The 26,294-nt window shown below is 51.2% G+C and overlaps 1 protein-coding gene across 2 annotated transcripts in view; it reads left to right on the top strand.

Annotated features, from left to right (window-relative positions):
* The window catches only part of HIVEP3 (HIVEP zinc finger 3), a 304,641-nt gene that overhangs the window by 172,398 nt on the left and 105,949 nt on the right, over positions 1 to 26,294 (top strand). For both annotated transcript variants that reach the window (XM_030964573.1, XM_030964574.1), the window contains one exon: positions 25,227 to 25,320. The gene's annotated coding sequence lies outside the window, so the exon portion shown is untranslated. The remainder of the gene's footprint in view (positions 1 to 25,226; positions 25,321 to 26,294) is intronic.

Raw genomic sequence — 26,294 nt, 5'->3', positions numbered from 1 at the left:
GCTGCAATGGGGTTTGGTGCTGGTTTCCATCCTGGATTCAGGAATGGGAATGCCAGAGTGCTTTGGGTGGGAAGGGATCTTCAATGGCAGCTCATTGCAGCCCAGGGCCAGCTCCCACTGTGCCAGGTGCTGCCAGCCCCAATGCCCAGCCTGGCCTTGGGCACTGCCAGGGCTCCAGGGGCAGCCCCAGCTGCTCTGGCAATTCCAGCCCAGCCCCTGCCCACCCTGCCAGGGAACAATTCCCAATTGCCAAGATCCCATCCAGCCCTGCCCTCTGGCACTGGCAGCCATTCCCTGGCTCCTGTCCCTCCATCCTTGTCCCCAGTCCCTCTGCAGCTCTCCTGGAGCCCCTTCAGGCCCTGCAAGGGCTCTGAGCTCTGCCTGGAGCCTTCTCCTCTACAGGGGAGCACCCCCAGCTCTCCCAGCCGGGCTCAACCTCATTAATTAAAGTTTCCCCGTTCTGTTCACCACTCAGGGCTGGGGCATCTCAGAGGGCCCAGCAGCCACCCCAAAAATGGCTGAAAATCCTAAAAGAGACCTAAAGTTCATTGAAGATTTTCCCTGAACACAAGCTGGCTCCTCAGGCCCCTGCAGTTCCCTGCCCTGCTCGGTGCCATTCCAGGGGCAATCCTGCCCAATTCCAAAATTTTGGAATTTTTTCCTTTCCAAGGGCTCAGTGCCTGTGCAAAGCTTCTGTGGATGGGGCTGGGCTGGTTCAGGAGCAGCAGGGCTGAGAGCAGCGCTGCCAAAGTGGAGAGATTCTCCTCACCCCAAGGCAGGGCTGGGTCCGTGCTGGAGCAAAAAACCCTGCAGGTTTTATAATTCTTTATTTATGATGCATTATTATTTATCATGCACGATTATTTATTCTGCATTCATTTATTTGCTATGATTTATTTATTGTCTATTATTATTTATTCGATATTATTTTAATTTATTCATTTATTGTTCGTTATTATCATTAGACAGGTTTTGGGATGCATTTTGCAGGTTTTGGGATGAATTTTGCAGCTTTTAGGGTGCATTTTGCAAGTAATGGATGAATTTTGCAGGTTTTTGGATGAATTTCACTGGTTTAGTGTTCATTTTGCTGATTTTAGGGTGCATTTTGCAGGTTTTGGGGTGCATTTTGCTGGGTTTAGGATGCATTTTGGTGCTTTAGGGTGCACTTTGCTGATTCAGGATGCATTTTGCAGGCCATGGGTTGAATTTTGCAGATTTTGGGATGAATTTTGCTGGTTTACTGTTAATTTTTCTGATTTTAGGCTGCATTTTGCAGCTTTTAGGATGCATTTTGCTGGTTTTGGATGCATTTTGCAGCTTTGAGGGTGCATTTTGCAGGTCAGGGGTTTAATTTTGCAGGTTTGGGAATTAATTTTGCTGGTTTAGGATGCACTTTCCTGATTTGGGATTAATTTTGCCAGTTTTGGGATGCATTTTACTGACTTAGGATGTACTAGGCGGGTTTAGGGTACATTTTTCAAGGTTTTGGGATGCATTTTGCAGGTTTAGGGTGCATTTTGATGCTTTTAGGAGGCATTTTACTGGTTTTAGGATACATTTTGCAGGTTTAGGATGCATTTTGCTGATTTTAGGGTGCATTTGCAGGTCATAGGTTGAATTTTGCAGGTTTTGGGATGCATTTCACTGGTTTAGTGTTCATTTTGCTGATCTTAGGCTGCATTTCTCAGCTTTTCGGATACATTTTGCTGGTTTTGGACGCGTTTTGCAGCTTTTGGGATGCATTTTTCACTGTTTTAGGATGCATTTTGCTGTTTTATGGTGCATTTTGATGCTTTTAGGAGGCATTTTGCTGGTTTTAGGATACATTTTGCTGGTTTTAGATGCACTTTGCAGCTTTTAGGGTGCATTTTGCTGTTTTAGGATGCATTTTGCTGGTTTGGGATGCATTTTGCAGCTTTTAGTGTGCATTTTGCTGGTTTAGGGTGCATTTTGCTGGTTTAGGGTGCACTTTGCTGGTTTAGGATGCATTTTTCAGGCTTCAGGGCTTTCAGGAATGTGAAGGGGCAGTGCCAGGTGAGGTGTTGGAGCTGCTTTGGGATCCTGGATCGAATTCAGGGCCGTGGCCCCGCTCTGTGGGGTTGGAGTGTGGCCCCAGCTGGCAGAAAAGGCTCCGAGCTCCTGTTGGCATCGACCAGAGCTGGGCACTGAGCACCAGCTGCGAGGTGGCAGCCAAAACAGCAGCCCTGAAATTCAATGTTTGGGGTAAACAGGTGTAGAGAGGGGAATTTGTGAATTAAACCAGCAGGAATTCCCCAATCCTGTTCCTTGGGGCTGGAAATGAGGCTCTGCTGGGAGGATCTGGGGCCTCTGGGTGTGGATGTGGCTCCAGGAGAGCCGAAGAGGGACTGGGGACAAGGGACAGGACACAGGGAATGTTCCTCTGTCAGAGAAGATGGATGGGATCCTAAAATGCATCCTAAAATGCATCCTAAACCTGCAAAATGCATCGTGCATTGGGCAAGGATTGGGAAGGAGTTGTTTTTGCGTCAAGCACAAAACCCCTCACCAAAAATCCTGCCTCTTCTGGGCTTTTATTTTTAATTTTGAGCCCATTTTTGTCAAATGGGAGCAAAAGGAGCAGAGGTTTGGGTGGTGTGATTTAATAATCCCTGATTCCAATCCAGGTGATAAACGTGGTCCTCTGTCACACAGATAATTGTGTTGGGCTCTTTCAAAGCTCAGGAGGGCTCTGGAAGGACACGGGGACAAGAGAGGTGGAGAAGGGTTCTGGGGAGCAAAAAGTTTAGGTTTTTATTGAAACAAACAAACAAAAAAAGGTGCTGAGTTTGTTCTTTCCTTGAGAGTAAAGAGTTTGACCTGGGGAGGGCTCTTGGTGCAGGGAATAGCTTGGAGAGGTGTTTGCTGGAACAAAACCAGAGTTCTGGTCAATAAATGGGGGAAGTCAGAGGCACAGCGTGGTGGGGATGGAATGGGAGCACCCAGGAATGTCCTGGGAATGCACCCACAGCTCCACGGGGCTGGCACCTGCAGCTCTGCCCAGCACAGACCCCAAATCAGCAAATTCCTTCGGGGCTGGCTCAGGGGAGCCCCCAGACCTGGCACTTCCCCTTGCTGCTGCTGCCCCAGAGCTCGAATCACCTTTCCCAAGGCAGCACAGAGCACCTGAGGCTCAGGTGGATAAAATATCCTGAATATTTTCTATTTTCCACGGCCATGGCTCACTCCTCCATCCACCACAGCGGAATTTACTCCAGGAGTGCTGCTTTGGCTCAGCGTCCATCCAGTGCTGCTCAGGGCTGGGTTTGTCCCCGTCGCCAGCGCTGGGGCAGCCTCTCCTCCCCCTGGCTGTGTGAGAGAGGCAGAGCAGGGGATGTTTTCCATTTCTCTGTGTTATTTCTGGCTCGGCTGCCTGCTCTGTAATCGCTGTGGAAACTGTTATGCTTGGGGGTTCATCAAGGAAACGCTGCAGGCTCTTCTAGGAGAAATATCTGCAGCAAGTGGCTGCGATAGTGGTTTCGTAAGGGCTGGATTTAATTGGGAACAGCGTTTCCAGGAGGGTTTTGCTGGCTCTGTTTCCCATGGAGGCGAGGAACAGTTGAAGGGAAACGGCAGAGAAGAGCCCCCGGCACGCTGGGAAAGGGGGTTGGTGTTGGGGGCAAAAATAAATAAATTAAATCAGCTTTTGTTTTGAAGAGGGGGGAAGAAGTTGGAAGAGACAGACGGGGTTGTTGGAGGAATGGGAGAAGTTGGAGATGGATGGGATTTATGGTGGGAGGGGTTGGATCCATGAATAGGGAGCCTTCTCCAAGAGGAGAAGGCTTCAGGCAGAGCTCAGAGCCCTTGCAGGGCCTGAAGGGGCTCCAGGAGAGCTGCAGAGGGACTGGGGACAAGGATGGAGGGACAGGAGCCAGGGAATGGCTGCCAGTGCCAGAGGGCAGGGCTGGATGGGATCTTGGCAATTGGGAATTGTTCCCTGGCAGGGTGGGCAGGGGCTGGGCTGGAATTGCCAGAGCAGCTGTGGCTGCCCCTGGAGCCCTGGCAGTGCCCAAGGCCAGGCTGGGCATTGGGGCTGGCAGCACCTGGCACAGTGGGAGCTGGCCCTGGGCTGCAATGAGCTGCCATTGAAGATCCCTTCCCACCCAAAGCACTCTGGCATTCCCATTCCTGAATCAAGGATGGAAACCAGCACCAAAGCCCATTGCAGCAAATGGAGAAAGGAAAGGAAAGAATGATTTCCTGCCTGGCTGGGGGGTTGGATCCATGAATGGGAGTCCCTTGATGGTCCCACAGCTGAGCCATGGCCACAGTGGCTCTGGTGGAGTGGCCTGAGGTGGCTTCTCGTGGCTGAGGCTGCATTTGGGGCGCCCTGGTTCTGAACCCCAAGGGCTCAGTGCCTGTGCAAAGCTGCTGTGGATGGGGCTGGGCTGGTTCAGGACCAGCAGGGCTGAGAGCAGCGCTGCCAAACTGCAGAGCTTCTCCTCACCCCAGGGCAGGGCTGCGTCTGTGCTGGAGCAAAAAACCCTGCAGGGTCAGGTTTAGGATGCATTTTGCAGGTTTTGGGATGCATTTTGCTGATTTAGGACGAATTTTCTAGTTTTAGGATGAATTTTGTTGGTTTGGGATGCATTTTGGTGTTTTGGGATAAATTCGGCAGGTTTTAGGATGCATTTTGCAGCTTTTGAGATGCATTTTGCAGGTTTTGGGATGCATTTGCTGGTTTAGGGTGCATTTTGTAGTATCAGGATGAATTTTGCAGGTTTTAGAATGAATTTTGCAGGTTTTGGGATGCATTTTGCTGGTTTAGGGTGCATTTTGCAGGTTTTGGGATGCATTTTACTGGATTTGGGATGCATTTTACTGGTTTGGGATGCATTTTGCTGATTTAGGAATGCATTTTGCAGGTTTTGGATGAATTTTGCTGGTTTAGGGCATATTTTGTAGTTTCAGGATGAATTTTGCAGGTTTTAAAATGAATTTTGCAGGTTTTGGGATGCATTTGCTGGTTTAGGGTGCATTTTGCAGGTCTAGGATGCATTTTGCAGGTTTTGGATGAATTTTGCTGGTTTAGGGTGCATTTTGCTGATTTAGGAATGCATTTTGCAGGTTTTGGATGAATTTTGGTGGTTTAGGGTGCATTTTGCTGGATTTGGAATGCATTTTGCAGGTCTAGGATGCATTTTTCAGGTTTGAGTCCTTTAGGGAAGTGCAGGGGCAGTGCCAGGCGAGGTGTTGGCTGCTTGGCAGTCTCCCTGGGCTGGAGCTGCTTTGGGATCCTGGATTGAATTCAGGGCTGTGGCCCCGCTCTGCTGCCCGTGGGGTTGGAGTCTGGCAGAAAATGCTTTGAGCTCCTGTTTGCATCGGCCAGAGCTGGGCACTGAGCACCAGCTGGAGGTGGCACCACCACAGGCTGTGCTGCCCCCGAGGGGAGCGTTATAGGTAAAAGTTAAGTTAAATTAGGGTATATAGTTCAATTATATTGTATTAATTATGTTATATTAACTGTATTACGTTAAAGGGCGGGTTATTAGAATGTGCTAGGAGAAGGGTCCAGGGTTTGGTGGAACAGCAGTCTGGCGGGGCAAGGCGAGGTTGAAGACGGATTGGATGGAAGATCTGACCAATCATTCGACGCCCTGCGGAAACGATTGGTTCAGAATGAACGGCGTTAAAGACCAGTGAGAAGCCTGGAAATGGACCAATCATCATGCGGATCCAAAATGGACAATCCTGGACTGAAAGCAGGCTATAAATAGAGGAAATTTGGTTGGGGAAGTTCTTCTTTTTGGATACTGGTTTGTTTTTGGGAAGAGCCCAGTGCACTTGGGGTTAGAGCACTGTTTTGGTTTTTGGCTCGCTGTGTGGGTGCCTGGGCTTATCCTGGGTACTTGTAGCTATTTTAATAAACGAGAACCTCTTTCTCCGGAGAAAGTTTGGCCTCGTTCATATTCATAACAGGGAGCTTCCCTGTGCCCACTGGGGCTGGCTGTGGGACAGATCCCTGGAGCTGCTCTGGGGGTGCCTCTGGCCGTGTCAGGTATTCCTCACTGAAACAGTGGAATTTCTGCACAGATGGGGACAAAAACTGCTCAGAAACTGGGGAAGGTTCTCCAGAGAGCGCCAAACCCATCTTGTAGGCACAGCACGAAGCAGAGAGGTCCCACCTGAGCACGTGGGCTTGTACTCGTTATTAACCCTCACCGAGCTGCAGCCTGGGCTGCTCCATTGCACCAGGAATGGAAAATAAACAGCAAAGTTCTGCTCTGGTTGTGCTTCCTGCGCTGGGGGGATCATTCCTGCTGATCTGCCCCAGCCCTGAGGCTGGACGGGGCCACTGCTGCTGCTGGGAGCTGTGGGTCACTGGATCCCCTTGGTTCTCCTGCTCACTGGGGGGTTGTGGATCACTGGATCCCATTGGTTCTCCTGCTCACTGGGGGGTTGTGGATCACTGGATCCCATTGGTTCCCTGCTCATACATGGGTTGTGGATCACTGGATCCCATTGGTTCCCTGCTCACTGAGGGGTTGTGGATCACTGGATCCCATTGGTTCTGCTCATACATGGCTTGTGGATCACTGAATCCCATGAGTTCCTTGTTCACTGAGGGGTTGGGAGCTGTGGATCACTGGATCCTGTTGGTTCTCCTGCTCTCAGAGGAGCTGTGGATCACTGGATCCCCTTGGTTCTCCTGCTCACTGGGGGGTTGTGGATCACTGGATCCCATCCTGGTCACAGGGAGCTCTGGATCACTGGATCCCATTGGTTCTGCTCATACATGGCTTGTGGATCACTGGATCCCATGAGTTCCCTGCTCGCTGAGGGGTTGGGAGCTGTGGATCACTGGATCCTGTTGGTTCTCCTGCTCTCAGAGGAGCTGTGGATCACTGGATCCCATTGGTTCTCCTTTTCACTGAGGGGTTGTGGATCACTGGATCCCATCCTGGTCACAGGGAGCTCTGGATCACTGGATCCCATTGGTTCTGCTCATACATGGCTTGTGGATCACTGAATCCCATGAGTTCCCTGCTCACTGAGGGGTTGTGGATCACTGGATCCCATTGGTTCTCCTGCTCGCTGAGGGGTTGTGGATCACTGGATCCCGTGGGTTTCCCAGCTCTCAGATGAGCTGTGGATCACTGGATCCCATTGGTTGTGGATCACTGGATCCCATTGGTTCTCCTGCTCCCAGATGAGCTGTGGATCACTGGATCCCATCAGTTCTACTTACTGAGGGGTTGTGGCTCACTGCATCCCATGGGTTCCCTGCTCACTGAGGGGTTGGGAGCTGTGGATCACTGGATCCCATCAGTTCTCCTTCTCACGGAGGGGTTGTGGATCACTGGATCCCATCCTGCCCCCAGATAAGTTGTGGATGACTGGATCCCATCCTGTTCCCAGAGGATCTGTGGATCACTGGATCCCATCCTGCTCCCAGATAAGTTGTGGATGACTGGATCCCATCCTGTTCCCAGAGGATCTGTGGATCACTGGATCCCAGCCTGCTCCCAGATGAGTTGTAGATCACTGGATCCCATCAGTTCCCAGCTCCCAGATGAGTTGTAGATCACTGGATCCCATCAGTTCCCAGCTCACAGATGAGCTGTGGATCACTGGATCCCATCGGTTCCCAACTCCCAGATGAGTTGGGAGGCCGCTCCAGAGCTCTGCAATGTGGGATAAACTTTGATTCACGTTCATCATTGTTCAGCGCTGATTGAGGATCAGCCCCACGTCCCTGGCTGGAATTCCCACATTGCCACAAACCCCGTGGTCCCAGCTCCAGGGCTCACCCTGGCAGGCACGGGAAGGGAAATGGTCACCCCAGGTGGGTTTGGAGCCTTTCCTGGGGCGGTTTATTTGTGGCACTTCAGAGGGCTCTTTGTCACCGAGAGGCTGGAATGGGAAGGAGGAAAGGCAGCTTTGTCTGTGCTGTATGGATTTGATGGCTTGCATTTCAATAATTACCTTCATAATTTAATTTTAATAATTACCTTCAGTAATTACCCTCATAAGTGACTCTGAGTCACCTCTCACTTTATTTGGGGCTCTCTGGGGGCTCTCAGTTTGTTTAACACTGCTCAGGCTGTGCCAGCCCTCTGGGGGTGGTTTGTGGCCATGGAGGGATGTGACACCCAGGGCACTGATGGCCATGGAGGGAAGGATGTGACACCCAGGGCACTGATGGCCACTGAGAGATGTGACACCCAGGGCACTGATGGCCATGGAGGGATGTGACACCCAGGGCACTGATGGCCATGGAGGGAAGGATGTGACACCCAGGGCACTGATGGGGCACTGATGGCCACTGGAGGGAGGATGTGACACCCAGGACACTGATGGCCATGGAGAGATGTGACACCCAGGGCACTGATGGCCATGGAGGGAAGGATGTGACACCCAGGGCACTGATGGACACTGAGGGAAGGATGTGACACTAAGGTCATTTATGGCCATTGAGGGATGTGGCACCCAGGCCATTGATGGCCCTTGAAGGATGTGGCACCCAGGTCACTGATTTCCCTTGAGGGATGTGGCACTGAGGGCATTGATGGCCATTGAGGGAAGGATGTGGTTGATGTCCCTTGAGGGATGTGGCACCGAGGGCATTGATGGCCACTGAGGGATGTGGCACCCAGGTCACTGATGGTCACTAAAGGGCTGTGGCACCCAGGTTATTGATGGCCACTGGGGAATGTGGCACCCAGGGCATTGATGGCCATTAAGGACATGATACCCAGGTAGTTGATGGTCATGGAAGGATGTGGCACCCAGGGCATTGATGGTCACTAAAGGGCTGTGGCACCCCGGGCATTGTGGCCACTGAGGGATGTGGCACCAAGGTCACTGATGATCACTGGGGAATGTGGCACCCAGGGCATTGAGGGCCCTTGAAGGATGTGGCACGGAGGGCATTGTGGCTATTGGGGGATGTGGCACCCAGGTCATTGACAGCCATTAAGGAATGTGGCACCCAGGGCATTCCTGGCCCTTGAGGGAGGTGGCACCCAGGTGGTTGATGTCCCTTGAGGGATGTGGCACTGAGGGCATTATTGGCCACTGGGGGATGTGGCACTCAGGTCACTGATGTCCCCTGAGGGCTGTGGCACCCAGGGCAGGATTCCCCTCGCCCCACTGGCCCAGAGAGCCACGCCACATTCCCCAATCTGATGAGCTCAGCACTGAATTATTTATGCAGCTTTTCACTGTGCATCCATCCCTCCCTGCGTCTCCCTGCCCTGCCTGCCCCGGGAGCTGCTCGGGGGTAGCTGGGACACCCCCAGAGCGGGGCTTGGAGCTCTGCAGGGGCTGTGCCTGCCTTAACGAGGCTCCAGACACCTCCTCTGCCCCTGGCCCCTCCAGCTTTCCTCAGCTTTCCCAAATTGCTGCTCTCCCCAGAGCTCTGGGCGGAACAGAGGATGCTGTGAATCCCTCCCGGCTCTCTTTTTCCTCCAGCTGTGGCCAGGGATGTGTTGGATTCTTCTCCTCAGCATCTCAGCTCATTTGTAAGCCAGCAGGAAAATTCTGCTTTCCTTGGGCCTTCTGCTCCAGGGCTTCCTGCAAGGAGCTTCCCTAAAAGCAGAACCTGAGGATGTTTGCTCTTGTTTTTCAGCTTTTCTTCCTATTGTTTTTTTTTTTAAGGATTAAGGGTGGCCTGGCAGCAGGGCACTGACACTTAGGATAATCTGGTGTGATCCAGCATTAGTTTTCGTGGATGTGGCTGTTTCCTTCCCTGCCTGTGTGGTTTGGCTCATGGGCTCAGGATTGCTGTGACCCAGAAGGAGACACCTCGGAGATATTTGTGGGATTTTCTTCTTCCCTTGCATTCAGGGGCACTTAGGGGACCTCTGATCACTTCCAGAACCTCTGGGATGGGTGGAATTTGTGTGCAAGCCCCAGGGCTGCCGAGTCTCTCACACTCGTGGTTGTTTTTACACTTGGTTTTATAGTAAAAATAAAAAGGTGCAGGACAGGGGAAAAGATGATTTTGTGCTCCTGTCCAGCCTCCAGCTGGAGCTCTGCAGGATCTGGGCAGGGTGGAGTGCTCAGGGCAGCTCTGGGGGACTCTGCTGCAGCCCTGCAGGCACCAGGGCCTGTCCCTGCAGCACCCTGGTGGTTCCCAGTGCCAAACTGAGAGCTGGAAGGGTCATTCAGCATTTTAGGGCAAAACCAGCACAGATCATTAAAGATTCTCCACTGGGTGTCCAGATCCTCCTGCTGGCTTGGGATTCTACCTAAAGGGTCTCTGCCAGGGGAAATGAAATGGTGAATTTGGGGCTTTTTGGAGTGAGAGTGGCCAGGGGAACTCTTGAGTCCAGTTCTTGGGTGCTCTGCTTCTCAAGGGACAGCCTGGGAGAGCTGGGGGTGCTCCCCTGGAGAGGAGAAGGCTCGGCAGGCTCCAGGCTCCAGGAGAGCTGCTGGGACAAGGATGGAGGGACAGGAGCCAGGGAATGGCGGCGTGCCAGAGGGCATGGGATTGGGATCTACGTATCTGTGGATGCCAGGCCCCGGGATTGGGGCTGCAACTGGCACAGTGGGAGTTCCCTGGGCTGCAATGAGCTGCCATTGAAGATCCCTTCCCACCCAAAGCATCTGGCATTCCCATTCCTGAATCAAGGATGGAAACCAGCACCAAAGCCGATTGCAGCAAATGGAGAAAGGAAAGGAAAGAATGATTTCCTGGCTGGTGCCAGGTGCCCCGAGTGCCATTTTGCCACTGGGGTTTGTACCCTGGCAAGGCTGGTTAGAGGGTTTGGGCTGTGCAGGTTGCCCAGAGCAGCTGTGGCTGCCCCTGGAGCCCTGGCAGTGCCCAAGGCCAGGCTGGAGCACCTGGCACAGTGGGAGCTGTCCCTGGGGTGGAATGGGATGACTTCAGGCTTCCTTCATCCTAAATCCCATTCTGGAATTTAATGATTTGTGATTATAAATTCGGATATTCTGTGATACATTAGGAGTCCAAGCAGAACCCCAGAGCCCCCCAGGTGCTGGGAATGACCCCAGAGCCCCCTCACTGCCCCAACCCAGCCCTCACCCCACATTTCCTCTCCTCCCTCCCACCCCAATCCCTCTCTGGATGCTCCTGCCCAGCCCGGGCCGGGGAGGAGCTGCTGGGAATGAAATGTTAATTAAATGTTAATTAAATGCGGGGCCGTAATTGGCTGCTCAGGCCCCAGGACCCCAAGCCCTGCTCAGCCGGGTTCGTTCTGCAGCCCCGGCAGCCCGAGCCTCCTGAATATTTCATGGCTCTGCTTTGTTGCCATCCTTCCTGTGAGTCATTTTTCCAGCAGAACCCCGTGCTGGCCACGTTATTTGACCCCTCCCTTTTTTAAATTTAACAGGTTTTGGTTTTTTTTAAATTTAACTCTTTATTTTATTTAACCCCCTTCTTTTTTTTTTTTATTTAAGACCTTTTTTTAATTTAACCCCTTTTTAATTTAACCCTTTTTTTTACTTAACTCCTTTTTTTTAATTTAATCCCTTTTTTAATGAACCCCCTTCTTTAAATTTAACCCCCTTTTTTAAATGTAACCCCCTTTTTTATTTAACTCTTTTTTAAATTTAACCCCTTTTAAAATTTAACCCCTTTTCTATTGAACCCCTTGTTTTTATTTAACCCCTTTCTTTATTTAGCCCCTTTATTTTATTTAACCCCCTTTTTTATTTCACCTTTTTTTTAAATTTAAGCCCTTTTTTAAGCCCCTTTTTTGATTTAACCCCTATTTTTTATTTAACCCCTTTTTTATTTAACCCCCTTTTTTAAATGTAACCCCCTTTTTTATTTAACCCCTTTTAAAATTGAACCCCTTTTTTACTTAACCCCTTCTTTTTATTTAACCCATTTCTTTATTTAACCCCTTTTTTATTTAACCCTTTTTTAAATTTAACCCCTTTTTTAAATCTAAGGGGTTTTAAAAAAATTATTTATTTTTTTAATTTTTTAAAAATTTATTTAAGCCCTTTGGAGGGCTCCAGGGAGAGCTGGGAATCTGCTGTAGGAAGGGGATTTTATGTCCTGGCTTGGTGCAGGAGCTGCTCCCGTGCTCAGCCTGCCTGGGGGAAGGTGGCAGTGCATCCCTAAATCCCCTGGAGCATCCCCCAAACCCCTGCAGCATCCCCAGAACTCCCGGAGGATCCCCAAATCCCCTGGAACGTTCCCAAATCCCCTCAAGCATCCCTAAATCCCCCTGGAGCATCCCCAAGTCCCCTGGAGGCACCACAGATCCCCTGGAGCATCCCTAAATCCCCCTGGGGCATCCCTAAATTCTCTGGAGAATCCCCAGAACTCCTGGAGCATCCCCAAGTCCCTGGGAGGCATCCCCAAAACACCTGGAGGCATCCCCAGAACTCCTGGAGAACCTTAAAATCCCCTGGAGCATCCCTAAATCCCCTGGAGCATCCCTGAACCTCCTGGAGCATCCCTGAATCCCCTGGAGCATCCCCAAGTCCCCTGGAGGCACCACAAATTCTCTGGAGCATCCCTAAATCCTCCTGGGGCATCCCCAGAACTCCTGGAGAACCCTCAAATCCCCTGGAGAACCCTCAAATCCCCTGGGGCATCCCCTAAACCCCTGCAGCATCCCTAAATCCCCTGGGACATCCCCTAAACCCCCTGGGACATCCCCAAGTCCCTTGGAGGCATCCCCAGAACTCCTGGAGAACCCTCAAATCCCCTGCAGCATCCCCCAAACCCCTGCAGCATCCCTAAATCCCCTGGAGCATTCTCAAATCCCCTGGAGCATTCTCAAATTCCCTGGAGCATCCCTCAAACCCCTGGAGGCATCCCCAGAACTCCTGGAGCATCCCCAAATCCTCTGGAACGTCCCCAAACCCCCTGGATTTGTCCCCAAACCCCCCGGATTCCCAGGCTGAGCGGTTGGAAGCCCTGGCACGGGTTGGATTTTGCAGGCTGTTGTTTTCCCCCGTGGCTGAGCTCCCCCCCCACCCAGAGCTCAAAACGGAGGGAATTCCAGGAAATTCTGCATCCTGGACAGGAGGGTTTGGGGCTGGCAGCGTGGGGATGGGATGAGCCCCTGGGGAGGCATTTCCTGGGCGTCCCTCCACTTTTCCTGGGGTTCATTCCGTATTTCCTGGTGTTAATTCCACTTTTCCTGGTGTTCATCCCACTATTCCTGGTGTTCACTTTTCCTGGTGTTCCCTCTTCTTTCCCTGGTGTTAATTCCTCTTTTCCTGGTGTTCCCTCTACTTTTCCTGGTGCTCACTCCACTTTTCCTGGTGCTCACTCCACTTTTTCTGGTGCTCACTCCACTTTTCCTGGTCCTAATTCCACTTTTCTTGCTGTTCCCTGCAGTTTTCCTGGTGTTCACTTTTCCTGGTATTCATTCCACTTGTCCTGGTGTTCATCCGACTTTTCCTAGTTTAAATTCCACTTTTCCTGGTGTTTCTGGTGTTTATTCCACTTTTCTTGGTGTTCCTCCATTTTCCTGGTATTCATTCACTTTTCCTGGGGTTAATTCCACTTTTTCTGTTGTTCCCTCCACTTTCCCTGGTGCTCAATCCACTTTTCTGGTGCTCATTCTCCTTTTCCTGGTGTTACCTCCACTTTTCCTGGTGTTCATCCCACCTTTCCTGGTGTTCACTTTTCCTGGTGTTCATTCCACTTCTCCTGGGGTTCCTCCCACTTTTCCTGAGGTTCATTCCACTTTTCTGGTTTTGCTCACTTTTCCTCGTTTTCTGGTGCTCATCCCACATTTCCTGGTGCTCATCCCAATTTTCCTGGTGTTCTCCCTCCACTTTCCTGGTGCTATCCACTTTTCCTGGTGTCCCCTCCACTTTTCCTGGTATTCATCCCACTTTTCTGGTGCTCATCCCACATTTCCTGGTGCTCATCCCACATTTCCTGGTGCTCATCCCAATTTTCCTGGTGTTCTTTCCACTTTTCCTGGTGTCCCCTCCACTTTTCCTGGTATTCATCCCACCTTTCCTGGGGTTAACTCTTCCTGGTGCTCATCCCACTTTTCTTGGTGTTCCATCCACTTTTCCTGGGGTTCATTCCACTTTTCCTGGGGTTAATTCTAATTTTTCTGGTTTTCCCTCCACTTTTCCTGGTGCTCTTCCCACTTTTCCCAGTGTTCACTTTCCCCGGTGTTCCCTCCACTTTTTCTAGCGTTAATTCCACTTTTCCTGCTTTTAATTCCACATTTCCTGGTGCTCATCCCACATTTCCTGGTGCTCACTCCACATTTCCTGGCATCCACTTTTCCTGTTGTTAATTCTGCTTCTCCTGGTATTTATCCCACTTTCCTTGGTGTTCCCTACACTTTTTCTGGTTTTCCCTCCACTTTTCCTGGTGCTCACTCCACTTTTCCTGGGTTTAATTCCACTTTTTCTGTTGTTCCCTCCACTTTTTCTGTTGTTCCCTCCACTCTTTCTGTTGTTCCCTCTACTCTTCCCCATCCCACCAAGCAATTCTGCCTGTGCAGCTCTGGCTCTCTTTGCACCCTGAAGGTTCTGTCCCCACTAAAACCTCTCCAGTGCCTTTCCTGATTGATATCTTGACTTTTCTCCAAGTTTTCATTTCAGGGATGGTTTTGGGCCATTCCTTGTGCTCTCACTCTGCTCCACCCCTGCTGGGCACAGCTCTGTGCTGTTTCTCTGCCTCTCAGCCCCGCTCCTGCTCAACCTCACAGCTCTGAGGGCAAAAATACACGCAGGTTTCATTTCAAAAACTGCAGTGGAAACTTTCTATGGAAAGAGGCCACCCCGAAAAGCCCCTGCAAGAACCAAGCCCGGCAGAACGACTTCCTCTGGCTGCTTTGTTTTCCGTTTGCATCAGCCCTGGCCTCCCTGGGGCTCTGCACTTGTGGTTCTTTGGTGTCATCCAGAAGTGCAGCACAACCTCTGTGCGTGCAGGAGATTCGATGCTTTTTGGCGTTTTGAATCTCTCTGATAAGGGAAAAAAAAAAAATAATCCCAAACAAAAACCACCAAAAACTCAGCTGAGCTTTGTACAGATGGAGTCGGTGGCAGGAGTGGGGTTAAAAATCAGAATTGGTCAGGGAGGTGCTCCAGATGAGAAGGATGGAGAAAGGGAGAAAAGGAGAAAGAGAAAAAAGGAGAAAAGGGGGAAAGGAGAAAAGGGGGAAAGGAGAAAAGGGGAAAGGAGAAAAGGGGAAAGGAGAAAAAAAGGAGAAAAAGAAAAAGAGAAAAGGGGAAAGAGAGAAAAGGGGAAAGGGAGAAGAGGAGAAAAGGGGAAAGGGAGAGAAGGAGAAAAGGGGGAAAGGAGAAAAGGAGAAAGAGAGAAACGGGGAAAGGGAGAAAAAGAGAAAGGGAGAAAAGGAGAAAAGGGAGAAAGGGAGAAAAGGAGAAAATGAGAAAAGGGGAAAGGGAGGAAAGGAGGAAGGGAATGAAGGAGTGGTGGGAGAGAAATGGCCAAAATGTGGGAGCTGCTGCACCAGGGACAGGGAAATGCTGAGGGATGCAGCCATGGGGGCTGAGCTGCTGCTGCCAGGCTGGGAGAGCTCAGCTGGGGGAGGCTTTGTCACAGAGCCATGGGATGGCTGGGGTTGGAAGGGACCTGAAACCCCACCCAGTGCCACCCCTGCCATGGCAGGGACACCTCCCACTGTGCCAGGTGCTCCAGCCTGGCCTTGGGCACTGCCAGGGCTCCAGGGGCAGCCACAGCTGCTCTGGGCACCCTGGCACAGCCCAAACCTCTCGAACCAGGCCTTGCCAGGCTACAAACCCCCTGTGGCAAATGGCACTGGGGGCACCTGGAACCAGCCAGGAAATCATTCTTTCCTTTCCTTTCTCCATTTGCTGCAATGGGCTTTGGTGCTGGTTTCCATCCTTGATTCAGGAATGGGAATGCCAGAGTGCTTTGGGTGGGAAGGGATCTTCAATGGCAGCTCATTGCAGCCCAGGGACAGCTCCCACTGTGCCAGGTGCTGCCAGCCCCAATGCCCAGCCTGGCCTCGGGCACTGCCAGGGCTCCAGGGGCAGCCACAGCTGCTCTGGCAATTCCAGCCCAGCCCCTGCCCACCCTGCCAGGGAACAATTCCCAATTGCCAAGATCCCATCCAGCCCTGCCCTCTGGCACTGGCAGCCATTCCCTGGCTCCTGTCCCTCCATCCTTGTCCCCAGTCCCTCTGCAGCTCTCCTGGAGCCCCTTCAGGCCCTGCCAGGGCTCTGAGCTCTGCCTGGAGCCTTCTCCTCTCCAGGGGAGCACCCCCAGCTCTCCCAGCCCTGACTCCTTTCAGCAGTTCCACACCTTCCCTGTGTTTATCCAGCTCATAAAGCCTTAAAAACCCCCAAAAGTCCCAGTTTGTCCCCAGTGTGAGAGCACAGAGCAGTGCAGGTGTCCCCTGCCCTGTGCCCCTGGTGGGTGCTGGGCCCTTCCTGGCTGTGAGCTCTTGCGAGGAGCCTGGATATTCCCATTTTGGGGCTTGCAGAGTGAAATTCTTCATTTTTCACCACTGGGGAAGATGAAGCAAAGAATTTTTTCCTTAATGAGTTGTTAGGGCACAGCTTTGAGCATCTGATTTCCTGCTGGACTCTGCCTCGGTGCCATTTTCTGCTCACAGATGGAGCTAATGGCCAATGTTCTGCAAAGACATTTTGGGTTTTTAATTTTTTCCCCTTTTCTCTCTGGCTGATTGCATCCTCAAGAGCTGCTGGTTCAATCTCAGTTCACAGCCTCTCCCCACTTCCTTTAGAGCAGCAGAGAACTTCTCCTCTGCACAAGCGCCAAACCCTCAAAGCCCTTCTCTGTGCCTGTGACTCCCCTTGCTGCTCTGAGCCATTTCCAAAGGCAGAGCTCAGCCTGAACAACCCAAAATAAACAAGATATTATAATATAATACATTAAATAAATATTTTGGGGTAAAATAAACCCAAGGAGGAGCAGGAGTGGACCACAGGAGTAATTTTCCCCTTGGTTTTGGTGCTCTCTTGGTGTGGCTGTGGGGGAATGAATGAACAGAAGATGCCACAGGCATGGAGGAGCTCGAGCGAGGATTTATTTCGAAGGTCTGAAAACTTGGGACCATCCTGAGAAGCCACAGCCAGGCTCCTGCTGCTCAGCTCCAGCTTAACCGGGAGCCATCAGCCCCTACTCCGCTTGGAACAAAGAATTTTAGGTTAAAAAGGAAAAAAAAAACAAAAAAGGAGCCGTGCAGGCACTGGAGATGAAGCAGCTTTAGAACCTCTTTTATCAGGGCAGCTTCCACCTCCAGGCTGGAGTTAGAAATTCATTTCCCAGCCACAGGTAGGAATTCCCAAAAATCCCTCTCACCCTCCCCAGGCCAGGGCAGGGTGGCAGCTCCTGGGAGCTCCTGCAGCCCTTCTGGGGGCTGCTGGCACGGCCAGAGCCAACGTCCAGCCTGGCCTGGAACTGGGGAAAGGGGGGATGAGGGTCCCCTGGGGGGCAGGACACCCCTGGAGCCGCCAATTCCATGGATCCCTGCAGAGCTTGGAGCTGCTGCTCTGAGGAGCCACATCACAGAATCCCAGAGTTGTCTGGGGCTTTAAAGGAAGGCACTTGGAAACTCATCTTGTTCCAGGGGCAGGGACACCTCCCCTGGTGGCTCCAGTGTCCAGCCTGGCCTGGGACAGCCCCAGGGATGCAGGGGCAGCCGCAGCTGCTGCTGTCCCCTGCAGGGAGGTGACAGTTGGGCTTGCATCCCACCCTTCGGCCCAGGGCTGACACAGACAGCACCTCGTGCTCTCCTTCCCTCACAGAACCTGCCTGGAACCTCAGCACTGCTGGGCACTGAGGGACCTCGGGAGGATCTGCAGCCTGACAGGGCCACAGGCAGAGATTTGGAGGAGGATCCAGAGCAATTCCCTGTTCCCAGCGGCTCAGCCCTGATTCCAGAGCAGCACAAACTGCTGGGATGGCTTTTCCCTTCTCACCCCTGCAGCAGCTTCAGCTCCAGGGGAGAGCTCGGCTGTGCCCTGGGCTGGGCCATCCATGGACATTGGGCTCCCCGGAGCCTTGGGAAGGGTTCTGCCTTGTCCAGATTGCAAGGCAAGATGGATTCTGTTTGCCATCTGTTACACCTGGGGCACTTATCTCCTGTTCATTGGGCAGTTTGGTCTTTATCTCTTCCACACCCACTCCTCCCTTGGGGAGACACCTGCTGATAACAGCCATTGAATGTCCCTGCATGGCTGATAAGAGCTACAGCATCCCATTGGGAGATGGGAGCCCAGAGGGAGGAGCCAAGCATTCCTACCCGGATAGAATCTCTGGGCTCCCTGGAGCCTTGGGGAGGGTTCTGCCTTGTCCCAGATTGCAAGGCAAGATGGATTCTATTTGCCATCTCTTAGAGCTGGGGCACTTATCTTAACCCTGCAGAGCTTTGGGGTGCTCCTGGGGCGCCCTGCTCCCCTCAGAGCACAGCTCCAGGCTTCTCCATGCCCCCTCCAGCCTGGGAATGGGGAAACCAACAGGAATGCTGGGCTTGGGAAGGGGCCATGGGAATAAAGGACCAAGAGAGGGTTCCCAGGAGGAGAAGCTGGGGCAGGGAAGGACCTTCTGCTCCTCCTTTCTTGGGAGATAAATCTTCCAAAGCCATTTGGAGGAGGAATCTTGGTTTGGGGTGAAAGCAGCTCTGTAAAGCACAGCCTGGAGCTGGGGCAGCAGCTCGGGGTCTCCATCTCCCAGCACTGCTGCATCCCAAACACCCTCCTATCACGAGAGGAGGCCAAATAAATGAGCAGCTCAAACCATCCATGCTCCTGATTCAAAGCTAAAGCCGGGCCCAGCCGAGCTGAAATCCTCAGGAGGTGAGAGCACTGAGGAGCTGAATCTCTGCAGTGACCATTCACCCACTGAGATGGGGAAAAAAACCCCAACCTCCCCCATTTCTGTGTGATTTCCCCTGCTGACAGGAAGGAGCTGCAAAGGGCCATTGCTGCTGAGCTTAATTGCATCCAGCGCTCCTGAGGGTGAGGGGAAAGAGCTCTTCATGAGCCAAAACCAAAAAAAAGTGAATGTGTTCTGGTGCAGCAAGAGCAGCATCCTCAAAGCTTCGCTCCCCACACCAAGTGTGAAATCAGAGATTTTTTTTTTTTCTCAGTAATGCTTTTTGCTCATTTCCTGCCCGGCCTCTTGTGCTCTGAGCAATGAATCAGGATGAATTAACATCAGGAGCCAGATTAGGATCATGCCTAAGCAGAACTTTGCTGTCATCTTCCAGGGAATTAAACCGAGGCCTGGTTATGACCACCATGGTGGGACCAGTCCCAGCCTCTCCTCCTTGGAACCCTCTCTTGGTCCTTTATTTCCATGCCCCCTTCCCAAGCCCAGCATTCCCATTGGTTTCCACCTTCCCAGGCTGGAGGGGCCAGGGAGAAGCCTGGAGTTGTGCTCTGAGGAGAATTAAATGAATTTAATTCTGAGGGGATTTAAATGCAGAGCGGTGCTCTGAGGGGAATTAATGCATCTTCCAGGGAATTAAACCAAGGCCTTGTCATGCTGGCCTGACCACCATGATGGGACCAGCCCCAGCTTCTCCTCCTGGGAACCCTCTCTTGGTCCTTTATTCCCATGGCCCCTTCCCAAGCCCGGCATTCCTGTTGGTTTCCCCATTCCCAGGCTGGAGGGGGCATGGAGAAGCCTGGAGCTGTGCTCTGAGGGGAGCAGGGCGCCCCAGGAGCACCCCAAAGCTCTGCAGGGTTAAGATAAGTGCCCCAGCTCTAAGAGATGGCAAATAGAATCCATCTTGCCTTGCAATCTGGGACAAGGCAGAACCCTCCCCAAGGTTCCAGGGAGCCCAGAGATTCTATCCGGGTAGGAATGCTTGGCTCCTCCCTCTGGGCTCACATCTCCCAATGGGATGCTGTAGCTCTTATCAGCCATGCAGGGACATTCAATGGCTGTTATCAGCAGGTGTCTCCCCAAGGGAGGAGTGGGTGTGGAAGAGATAAAGACCAAACTGCCCAATGAACAGGAGATAAGTGCCCCAGGTGTAACAGATGGCAAACAGAATCCATCTTGCCTTGCAATCTGGACAAGGCAGAACCCTTCCCAAGGCTCCGGGGAGCCCAATGTCCATGGATGGGCCAGCCCAGGGCACAGCCGAGCTCTCCCCTGGAGCTGAAGCTGCTGCAGGGGTGAGAAGGGAAAAGCCATCCCAGCAGTTTGTGCTGCTCTGGAATCAGGGCTGAGCCGCTGGGAACAGGGAATTGCTCTGGATCCTCCTCCAAATCTCCGCCTGTGGCCCTGTCAGGCTGCAGATCCTCCCGAGGTCCCTCAGTGCCCGGCAATGCTGAGGTTCCAGGCAGGTTCTGTGAGGGAAGGAGAGCACGAGGTGCTGTCTGTGTCAGCCCTGGGCCGAAGGGTGGGATGCAAGCCCAACTGTCACCTCCCTGCAGGGGACAGCAGCAGCTGCGGCTGCCCCTGCATCCCTGGGGCTGTCCCAGGCCAGGCTGGACACTGGAGCCACCAGGGGAGGTGTCCCTGCCCCTGGAACAAGATGAGTTTCCAAGTGCCTTCCTTTAAAGCCCCAGACAACTCTGGGATTCTGTGATGTGGCTCCTCAGAGCAGCAGCTCCAAGCTCTGCAGGGATCCATGGAATTGGCGGCTCCGGGGGTGTCCTGCCCCCCAGGGGACCCTCATCCCCCCTTTCCCCAGTTCCAGGCCAGGCTGGACGTTGGCTCTGGCCGTGCCAGCAGCCCCCAGAAGGGCTGCAGGAGCTCCCAGGAGCTGCCACCCTGCCCTGGCCCGGGGAGGGTGAGAGGGATTTTTGGGAATTCCTACCTGTGGCTGGGAAATGAATTTCTAACTCCAGCCTGGAGGTGGAAGCTGCCCTGAAAAAAAAGCTGCTTCATCTCCAGTCCTGCCCTGCTCCTTTTTTGGGTTTTTTTTTTTTTTCCTTTTTAACCTAAAATTCTTTGTTCCAAGCGGAGTAGGGGCTGATGGCTCCCGGTTAAGCTGGAGCTGATCAGCAGGAACCTGGCTGTGGCTTCTCTGGATGGTCCTGAACCAGGCTGGAGCTTCACTTTTCACAGAAATGCAGAAGGCAATGTTGGGCTGTTCATCCATCAGCAAGGCCAGCAGTCATTTCCATCGGTGTTTGTGGCTGGGGAAGCCTCAGCAGCCAGGGAGGGATGGGGCAGAAATTCCTGCTGCAGCCAGGGCAGCTCTCACTGTGGGCTTCCGAGGGGGGATCCTGGTTTAGTTTTACTTTTTTAAAATTTTGCTATTAAAATGAAAATTCCATTGTGACAAAAGCCTCTTCTGGCACTGAGCTCTGCCGGGTTCTCCACAGCCAGGTGGCAGCGAGGGCTTGGTGATCATGGAATCATGGAATGGTTCAGGATCTTCCCTTCCCTTCCCTTCCCTTCCCTTCCCTTCCCTTCCCTTCCCTTCCCTTCCCTTCCCTTCCCTTCCCTTCCCTTCCCTTCCCTTCCCTTCCCTTCCCTTCCCTTCCCTTCCCTTCCCTTCCCTTCCCTTCCCTTCCCTTCCCTTCCCTTCCCTTCCCTTCCCTTCCCTTCCCTTCCCTTCCCTTCCCTTCCCTTCCCTTCCATTTTTTGCCATTCCCAGCGCAGCAGGGGAAGGAAATTCTCCTCCCCACCAGGCTGGGGGTTGCCCAGAGGAGTTTTTGGCATCTCCAGTGCTCTGTCCACAGATTCCAACCCCAAACTTCCCTCCCAGCCTGGGAGCCCTGATGTGGCTGTGCCTGGTGGGCAGAGCAGCCCAGTCCTGATTCCCCTCCAGATTTCCAGGAAAAAAAATTGATATTTTTGGAAAATATTAGTGATATTTTGAAATGTTGAAAATATTTCAAAATATTGAAAATATTTTCCAAGGAGAACATGGATATTCCAGATCCTGCTGTGGATTTGGGAGGCCTGGAGAGGTCACGGGGCTCTGGGAGCAGAGCAGCCCAAGAGCAACCTGAGGGCACTCTGGAAATGCTTCATTTTCCTTACAAAAGGTCCAGAAGGTCCAAAATGGAGCACAGCTCCTGAGGCTGGTGGGATTTGTGTCCCACAGAGGAGATTCCATCAGCTTGGAACATTTGTAATGAAAAAAACAGATTATTTGTGGTGTCAGGGCCTGGTTCTGTGCAGGGCTTGGAGTGGGAAAGGAAAGAAAGTGTGATTTGGGGGTTGGTTGGGTTTTGGGAAGGAATTGTTCCCTGGGAGATTGGGGAGGGGCTGGGATGGAATTGCAGGAGCTCCTCCATCCCTGGAGGTGAGGCAAAACTCAAACCATAGGTGGGGAATCACAGAATTATGGAATTATGGCTGGAAGGGACCTTAAATCCCACCCAGTGCCACCCCCATTCATGGCAGGGACACCTCTCACTGTGCCAGGTGCTCCAGCCTGGCCTTGGGCACTGCCAGGGCTCCAGGGGCAGCCACAGCTGCTCTGGGCACCCTGGCACAGCCCAAACCTCTCTAACCAGGCCTTGCCAGGCTACAAACCCCCTGTGGCAAATGGCACTGGGGGCACCTGGAACCAGCCAGGAAATCATTCTTTCCTTTCCTTTCTCCATTTGCTGCAATGGGGTTTGGTGCTGGTTTCCATCCTTGATTCAGAAATGGGAATGCCAGAGTGCTTTGGGTGGGAAGGGATCTTCAATGGCAGCTCATTGCAGCCCAGGGCCAGCTCCCACTGTGCCAGGTGCTGCCAGCCCCAATGCCCAGCCTGGCCTTGGGCACTGCCAGGGCTCCAGGAGCAGCTCCTCTGTGCCCAGGGCGATGCTGGGATGTTCCTTTTGACCTCTTGAGATCCCTGGGAAAATCCCAGATCCTCCCTGTTCCCAGCTGTGCCCAAGGAAGGTTTTGTTGGTGACAATCCCGGCTTAAACTGTCCCCAAACGGAGCTGGGACCCCTCTGCCAGCCCAGGGAGCCTCTGGGGCAGCAGAGCCCACTCCGGATCTGTTTTTGGGCTTTGTGGAAATGCTGAAAATCCTGGCAGGCACTCAGGAACCCCCTGCCCCAGCCTGGTTCCTGCTGAGGAATCAGAGCAGCTCTGCTGAGCTTTCCACCGGCAAGGGAAGGGTTTGCCTGCTCTGTGGGAAGGCAGATTGGTGCAAAAATAAAACTGCTTTGAGATCCTGTCACGTGAAGGGCACCTGCAGATGTCTGAGTTGAATATTTTTAATTTTTCTCTAATTAAAAGGGTCATTTTGGGATTATTCCACTGGCCAGGGCTCCCCCTCCATTGATCCTGGCCCTCTGGGTGATGTTGGCACATCTTGGTCTCTTCAATCTCTGTTTCTTCTCCACAAAATTGATGGAATTGTAATTCTTTCCCCTGTGCAGACAGATCCCTCTGCCTGTGTGGGTGATGTGCTGGAGGAGCTGTTAATTTGGTTAATTAACTTGTGTAATGGAGCCACTGAGTTGCTTCCTGAAGGGTTTTTCTACCCTTGGAAAGAAAGAACATTGGGAGTCCAAGGTAAAGCCACCTCCTGGTGGGCTGTGCATTAAATTCCCTGATCCAGGTGTTGAAGAGCCCTTGAATTCTTTGAATTCCCACCCAGGGAACTCCTCCTGGGGTGTCTGGTGCAATTTAGGGCTGTGAATGTAGGAGCGTCGGGGGTAGGACAGTGGGGATGGACAGAGAGCAGAGATCTCTGCAGCCAGGGCTGGGAACTTGTGGTTTATTGCCAAGGGCCTGGGTGCAGGGCCCTGCTGGGAGCTGCCAGCCACAGCTCAGAGCAGGCCGAAAGAGGAGAGAGAGAGAGCAAAGAATAAAAGCAAAAGGGAAAAACAGATAAAGAAAGTGGTAAAGAGAGAGAAGGCAAGAGCGTGGTAAAGAGGATGAGAGAGAGCGAAGAATAAAAGCAAGAGGGAAAAGTGCAAAGTTCCCCTTACAATACCATAAATCTTCTTCTGTGCTGAATATTCTGATTCTCACTAACCAATCTAGTACAAGATACAAATCCTACAGCATTTACATACTATAAGATTAGTATATAACATTTACATACTATAGGATATGTATATAACCATTACATACTATAAGAACTACGGTTACTTACATATATATACACACATATTATATTATATTATATTATATTATATTATATTATATTATATTATATTATATTATATTATATTATATTATATTATATTATATTATATTATTATATATATATATATTATTTAATATATTTATATTATATTATATTATATTATATTATATTAATAAATTACTTATATATAATATATATATATATATATACACACTATATTTACTATAAGAATCATTACATTCCCACACTGGGTTACATTTTAAACCCTAAAAACTCCTCTTTGGGCCCCTTCTGCCAAGCCAGCAGGGTCTGCTCTGAGCCTTGGGCCTGTCTGCAAGCAGAGGGTGTTGTTTGATCCAAAGGGGATCACCTTCAGCTGGCCATGCCATTGTTTTCCAGTTGTTCAGTAACTGAGGGATCTCAAAGCTTGTTTTCATTTCAATCTCGCTTAGAGTTTCCATATTCTCAAAATCTTTTGCCAGGCAATCATATTTATAAGGCTTTCCTGTTTCATCTTTCCCAGCAGTGACCCCCCTGACAAACCCTACAGGGGATTTGTCCCTTGTGTTGTGTCCCTTGGGTTTGAGGGCCAGGCTGATGCCTCCCTGTGGTCTTCACTCCGAATTAATCCCCACGCTGGGAATGTGAGACCCCATCCCTGGAAATGTCCAACCAACCCTGGGTGTGACACTTGGGGACACAGCTCGGTGGTGGCCATGGTGGGGCTGGTTTGGGATAGGGCTGGGTGGTCCTGGAGTGCTTTTCCAACCCTGACGAGACCACAAATCTGATTTCCCTCTCTGGATTTCCAGTCTCTCCATCCATCTTGGATCATTCTCCTTGGGAATTTATCTGTGATTGCACTGAAACATCCAACCATAACTATGCCATAAATCTGATTTTTCCCTCTGGATTTCCACTCCGTGCTCTCTCCATCCATTTCAGATTTTTCTCCTTGGGAATTTATCTGTGATTTCATTGAAATGTCCAACACCAGCACCTCAGTGGGGCCAAAGAGATGGAAAGTTCCCTTTGTTTATTTGTTGCACATTTTGTCTCTGCATCGCAGCAAATGTTGGGGTTTATTTTATTGCAGTATCACTATTTCATGTTGGGTTTTATTTTATTGCACTATTTCATGTTCAGCTCCTGGAAATCCTGAGATTTCCCAAACCCCACCCTTTCAAGCCTGTATTTATCTCCCTGGTGGCCATACCATTGATTATTCCTGCCTCACCAATTCACCCATCACTCCTGAAGTGTTTTTTTCTTTTTTTCTTGTTTCTTCCAGACCATTTCTACAATTTATCAAGACCATTTCGACTCCTAATCCTGGCTCTGAAGCACCTGCAGCCCGTCCCAGCCCGGTATCTGCAGCAATTTTAGTAAGAAAAATCTTATTTTCCATCCTCCAAATGCATTTTAAAGGTTCCAACCTGTGCTGGAGCTCCCATTTTTCCTTTGGGCATTGTGGAATTGGGTTTGATGATCCTGGTGGGTCCCTTCCATCTCAGGATATCCTAGGGGCACTCTGAAAATGATTCAGAGGTCCAGAAGGTCCAGAATGGAGCACAGCTCCTCAGGCTGGTGCGATTTGTGTCCCAAAGAGAGGATTGGAATGTTTTTAATGGAAAATCAGATTATTTGTGTCATCAGGGCCCGGTTCTGTGCAGGGTTTGGAATGTGACAGGGAAGAAAGTGTGATTTGGGGTTTGGTTGGGTTTTGGGAAGGAATTGTTCCCTGTGAGAGTGGGATTTGCGTCCCAAAGAGGGGATTGGAATGTTTTTAATGAAAAATCAGATTGTTTGTGGTGTCAGGGCCTGAGTAAAGCTGATTTGTGCAGGGCTTGGAGTGGGAAAGAGAAGAAAGTGTGATTTGGGGGTTGGTTGGGTTTTGGGATGGAATTGTTCCCTATGAGAGTGGGATTTGTGTCCCAAAGAGAGGATTGGAATGTTTTTAATGAAAAATCAGAATATTTGTGGTGTCAGGGCCTGAGCAAGGCTGGTTCTGTGCAGGGTTTGGATTAGGGAAGGGAAGAATCTGTGATTTGGGGATTGGTTGGGTTTTGGGAAGGAATTGTTCCCTATGAGAGTGGGATTTGTGTCTCAAAGAGAGAATTGGAATGTTTGCAATGAAAAATCTGATTATTTGTGGTGTCAGGGCCTGGTTCTGTGCAGGGCTTGGAATGTGACAGGGAAGAAAGTGTGATTTGGGGTTTGGTTGGATTTTGGGAAGGAATTGTTCCCTGTGAGAGTGGGATTTGTGTCTCAAAGAGAGAATTGGAATGTTTGCAATGAAAAATCTGATTATTTGTGGTGTCAGGGCCTGGTTCTGTGCGGGGAAAAGGAAAGGGAAGAA

This window comes from Camarhynchus parvulus, chromosome 23 (genome assembly GCF_901933205.1).
Source record: "Camarhynchus parvulus chromosome 23, STF_HiC, whole genome shotgun sequence".
Classification (NCBI taxonomy): domain Eukaryota; kingdom Metazoa; phylum Chordata; class Aves; order Passeriformes; family Thraupidae; genus Camarhynchus; species Camarhynchus parvulus.
Note: the sequence above shows the minus strand (reverse complement) of the source record. Positions and strands in the feature narration are given on the sequence as shown.